The sequence below is a fragment of the Dreissena polymorpha genome, chromosome 5 (genome assembly GCF_020536995.1).
Source record: "Dreissena polymorpha isolate Duluth1 chromosome 5, UMN_Dpol_1.0, whole genome shotgun sequence".
Taxonomy (NCBI): Eukaryota; Metazoa; Mollusca; class Bivalvia; order Myida; family Dreissenidae; genus Dreissena; species Dreissena polymorpha.
The window spans coordinates 112,169,099-112,175,098 of record NC_068359.1 but is presented as its reverse complement, the minus strand read 5'-3'; positions in this window follow the sequence as shown (position 1 = coordinate 112,175,098).

The following is a 6,000-nucleotide window of genomic DNA, read 5'->3' as shown; positions in this document are numbered from 1 at the left end:
ATTTTGAGTGGTGGAAGTTCAAGGTCAATCCTTCAAGGTCAAAGGTAAAAAAAAAAAATCAAAACAGCGCAATAGGGGGCATTGTGTTTCTGACAAACACATCTCTTGTTTTTTCAAACATGGTTAAAAAACACAAATATTTATTTTTATTATTTTATTTGAAATACCGTCCAACCATCCCACCCAAGAATCCCCCCCCCCCCCCCCCCCCCCCCCCCCAAAAAAAAAATTTAAAAAAAATGCATTTTTTTTTGCATTTTTGGAAGATAATGTAATAAATGACCACACCCCCACACTATACACCCCTCTCCACTCCACCCTTTGTCCTTTGTGATTGAAATTGAGATAGGTCCCTACACCTTTAAAAAGAAAAATAGATGAGCGGTCTGCACCCGCAAGGCGGTGCTCGTTTAAAACTGCACCCGCAGCAGAGCATGGCACCTGTTAGGCGGTTGCTGCTCTTGTTCTTTTGCATTGAAATTTGTCTTTATAGTTTTGAACTGCTCTTAAATATACCGGTACATTGTAATTTAAACAAGAGGTCTGCTGTCTGAGACAAATGCCCACCCAATAGGGCCTTGACACAGTTTTTTTTTGCAACAAAACTGACCATCAGAGTTAATCTTATCATATTAGTGTGACTTTAGCATGTCAATATGTTTTAAGTTGACATAGAATTATTGACTTCTGTTAAATCTTCGTAATAGTGAATAGGTTGGGAATATTATAAACTAAGGGTCATATACTGTCCAAGGCCAATGCACATGTGAAGTATCAAGCCAATTGGTCAATTTGTTAAAGAGTTATTGATCAAAAACAATGTTAACACTTATTGCGACCTTGACCTTTGACCTAGTGACCCAAATTGTCAATAGGAGTAATCTACTCTCCAAGGCCAATTCGAAGTATCAAGCCAATTGGTCAATTAATTGAGTTATTGATCGTAATGATTTTAACTCTTATTGCGACAGTTACCTTTTACCTAGTGACCCACATTTCAACAGAGGTCATCTACTGTCCAAGGCCTATGCACATGTGAAGTACATGTATCAAGCCTATTGGTCTATTCATTGACGAGTTATTGATCGGAATTGATTTTCATACTTATTGTGACAGTGACCTTGACCTAGTGACCCCAATTTCAAATGGGGTCATCTTCAATGTGAAGTATCAAGCAAATGGTCAATTCGTTGAAGGGTTATTGATCCGAAACAAACTGGTCTACCTACAGCCAGACGGACCGACCGATATCCAGCAAAACAATATACCCCCTCTTCTTCGAAGGGGGCCATACAAATGTAGTTTTATGAGAATGTTTTAAATATAAATGTTTATCATCAATTAATCTTATTCAAATACCATTATACAGCAGTAAGAAATATTTTTACAACATAAAATAGTACATATTTAATGATTTATTGCAAATATAAGATGTTTGTATAGTTTATTTATTGCAAATGCGATCATCGCTTATGAATTGTTTCCATGTACAATATTTAAAGTGGTTTTAGTTATTAATTAAATTCTTTATAAAAATCAGTACATACACAGTTTTTATTACTGGTATACCATTTCAAAAATTGTTAAAGTTACGCCCTATTTTTGACTAGTTTTAAGCTCAGCTGTTTTCGGAGAAAAACCGAGGTATTGTCATAGCCACCTCGTCGTCCGCCGTCTCGCTAAAACCTTAAAATTGGCTCTAAAATTAAAGTGCTTCCACCTACAACTTTGAAAATTCATTTGTTAATGCACCTTGATGAGTTCTACACGCCACACCCACTTTTGGGTCTTTAGGTCAAAGGTCAAGGTCACTGTGACCTCAAATATAAAACTTTAACTTTGCCTCTAAAATTAAAGTGCTTCCACCTACAACTTTGAAAATTCATATGTACATGCACCTTGATGAGTTCTACATGCCACACCCTTTTTTGGGTCACTAGGTCAAAGGTCAAGGTCACTATGACCTCTAATATAAAACTTTAACTTTGCCTCTAACATCACAGTGCTTCCACCTACAACTTTGAAACTTCATATGTACATGCACCTTGATGACTTCTACACGCCCAACCCATTTTAGGTCACTGGGTCAAAGGTCAAGGTCAGTTTGACCTCTAAAAAAAATATATTCTGACAAGCTTTCGCAGCAAAAGCGTGGCACCCGTTATGCGGTGCTCTTGTTATAACATTATAATTGCAAATTGTCAGTTAACATGCTAAGGCACAACTTAAAAACCTTTAAAACATCAGTTTTATGCATTTTCATACGATCTGAAGTTTATGTGCAATGTGCATTTTCCTACTTTAGCCCTGTTTTTATGCCCACAATAGGGTGGCATATAGCAGTTGAACTGTCAGTCTGTCTGTCTGTGTGTCCGTCCGAAAACTTTAACATTGGCCATAACTTTTGCAATATTAAAGATAGCAACTTGATATTTGGCATGCATGTGTATCTCATGGAGCTGCACATTTTGAGTGGTAAAATTTCAAGGTCAAGATCATCCTTCAAGGTCTATTGTCAAAAATACAAATCCATGGGAAGTAATAAGCTTTAAATGGAGGTAATTATCTGACCTACCAAATTATTTTTTTTTTTTTAATAAATCAAAGCGGCGCAGTAGAGTAGGATGCATTGTGTTTCTGACAAACACATCATGGTAAAAGGTCAAGGTCATCCTTCAAGTCTAAGGTCGAAAAGCTTTAAAGGGAGATAATTATTATATATAATATGAAACCATACAACTGAAGCATAATCAAAATGACATTTTATGGTCAAGCCAAGCACACAATTATACTTAAGGGCATACAAGTATCTTAGGTACTAAGGTTACCTTTGAATCTACATTCACGGTAGTGGCTTATAATTATTTGCTACTAAAAAAAGAGATTGTTAGTTAGAAACAATTATTTTCAAGGGAAGTAATTTATATAATTATTAATCTCATATTATATATTTCCTTGCTAAGAATTTAAGTTCCTTTCACAGTTTCTTTACAGATTTTGTATTTTGTTTATTTATAACTTAAATGATTGATTAGTCAAAGTTTTTTTTATGATATAAGTATCATTTCTTTCCTGTGCTAATTTGTGAATGGTAGGTTTCATTACTTACCTGTGGTCTTATGTCCATAGATACACGATGAACTGTGGCTATGATCTCCTTGATAAACCACAGGCCTTGGTAGTCAGCGATGTCTGACTTGGTAATTTTATACTGTCTACAGTAGGGTGGCATATAGCAGTTGAACTGTCAGTCCGTCTGTCTGTCTGTCTGTCAGTCGTCCGTCCGAAAACCTTAACATTGGCCATATCTTTTGCCCTATTGAAGATAGCAACTTGATATTTGGCATGCATGTGTATCTCATGAAGCTGCACATGTTGAGTGGTGAAAGGTCAAGGTCATCCTTCAATGTCAAAGGTAAAAAAACAAAGTCCAAGGGAAGTAATAAGCTTTAAAGGGAGATGATTTATATACCTGCCAAATGATAAATAGGAATTTTATTTCAAAGCGGCGCAGTAGGGGGCATTGTGTTTCTGACAAACACATCTCTTGCTTACTTAGAATTTACATTGTATGATCATTCAAACCTGCTGCATGACACAGCATGCATGGTCTGTTGGGGTTATGAGGTGGGGGGGGGGGGGGGGTATTCATCACTCATGTTGCATGATGTAGTTAGTTTATAGTCTGACATTTATGTGCATTACATCTTGAGCCTGTCCCGCCCCTCTAACACCAGGCATCCGTTAATGCTTGGCAAAGTGCTATTAGGTCAACTGAAGTACACATTATAAAATGACAACATAGTAATTGTAATCACTTCAGGTTATTTTTATTGGTTGTACAAGAACAATTAACAGTAAGCACAATTACCAACAAGCATTAAAGTAAAGATGAAAAAAAAAAAAAAAAAATGTATAAAATAAACTCCAAAATAAACAAGGTGTATAAATATTGTTTTGTGTTTCACGTTGTAAATTGTATAAGTATATTAAATCTCGTGAAGTTGTATAAAATTGTATAAAACACAACCTATTCTTTGCTATGCATATAATTTATAAATTGTGTATTTTATTTATACAATCACAGATTACAGTTTTATCATTCAGATATACTATTCTTATATTAATTATAAAATTATTAACAATCAGTGTAAATTTCTGGATGATATGTAAAATTATCCAGAAAACTTCTGTGTTCCATACAAACAAGTTAGTAGTGTTTATAAACAAGAGGGCCATAGGCCCAGAGTTGTTCACCTGAGACTTTAGGGAACTGAACTGCTCTCAGCAACTTATGAACTGTTTTTGAAACCATTTTCAAACTTGGCCAAAATATCAATTGGATTAAAGAAGGTTTTCCTATATATGTAGCCATATAAGGAAAAATGCCCTGTCCTGTGAGTGTCCTCTGGTGGCCATATTTTTTGATGAACCATAACAATACTTGAACAAATGTTCTGACCAAGTTTCATAAAGATTGGGCCATAAATGCGACTTTAAGAGAGTTAACAATGTTTTACTAAAGCAATATATATAAGGATGAATACCCCGCCTCTTGGCGGCCATGATTTTCAACAGACGGAAACCATTTTCGAACTCAGACAAGATATCGTTAAAACAAATGTTCTAACCAAGTTTCATGAAGATTTGTCTAAAAAAGTGACTTAAGGGGTGTTGCTGCAGTTTTGCTGATTTTTTTCCACCAAATAGATTTTGTTCACAATTTATATTCAAGTACTATATACAAATACTATATGAAAAATGAAATAAAAATATTGGGTCACCGGCCTTGTTTTGATTTTATTCACCATTTTATAACATGTACTTTTTCATTTAAACTGGAAAATCTCTAATTGCCTCAAACCAATTAAAACCTATGAAATAGACAACATATAGATATTATATAAGCTGAGATACATAAAATACCATTTAATTAAACAACACAATGCCAAAAAAAAATGGAGAACACAAGTTAAATTAAAAAAAAAATAATAAATTTTATGTCACCCCCAAAAAACATCATTTTTTACCATTTTTTTAACATCAAAATGTAATTAAAAAAAAAAAAAAATAAAAAGGGGGTCACAGCACTTTTAACCGAGATTTTTTGTTTTAACTATCCCTACCGTCTACGCCAAATTTTATAAAAATATCATCAATTAGGCAAAACCAAAGTACCGGTACATAGATTGTAAGAAATATGCATAACATAAAATAGAAATTGTTTACAATCTTAATGGGATCACAACAGCTTACAAAAGACATTAATAAAAAACAATATTTAATAACAAAAATAAAAATACCACAGTATCAAACTCGACCGTAATCATTAATAACTTACATGTACTTGTTCACAGATTTCGGCTTGTTTTGAAGTTTGTGATTAAATGCTTTAAATTGATTAATTTAAAAACATGACTAACTAAAAAGCTCCAGTATAAAACAATAATGAAATTAAAGAAATTAAAAAAAAGTATAAAAAAAAGTTAAACCCACCTGGGATCGAACCACTGACAATTGAATTATGAACCAACTCGGTAATTTCTGATGAAACTGATAACAAAAATGTTGAGTTGTGATAACAGCATCATCGGTGTTGCTATAAATATATTATCGGTTAAATAAACTGCCGCAACACCCCTTAAAGAGAAGTTTACTAAGTTTTACTAAAGCCATATATGGAAAATGGCCCGGCCCCTGGAGGCAACTTTTTTTTTTAACAAACCATATTCATTTTTTAACACAGCTGAGCTATTATTAACCCTTTGCATGCTGGGAAATTTGTCGTCTGCTAAAATGTTGTCTGCTGAATTTCTAAAATTAGCATTTTCTTCGATTTTTTTCAAAGAATACTATCAGAATAGCAAACAGTTTGGATCCAGATGAGACGCCACGTTTTGTGGCGTCTCATCTGGATCCAAACTGTTTGCAAAGGCCTTTAAAATTCGGTTCCTGCACTGAAAGAGTTAAAACAAATGTTCTGACCATTTCATAAAGATT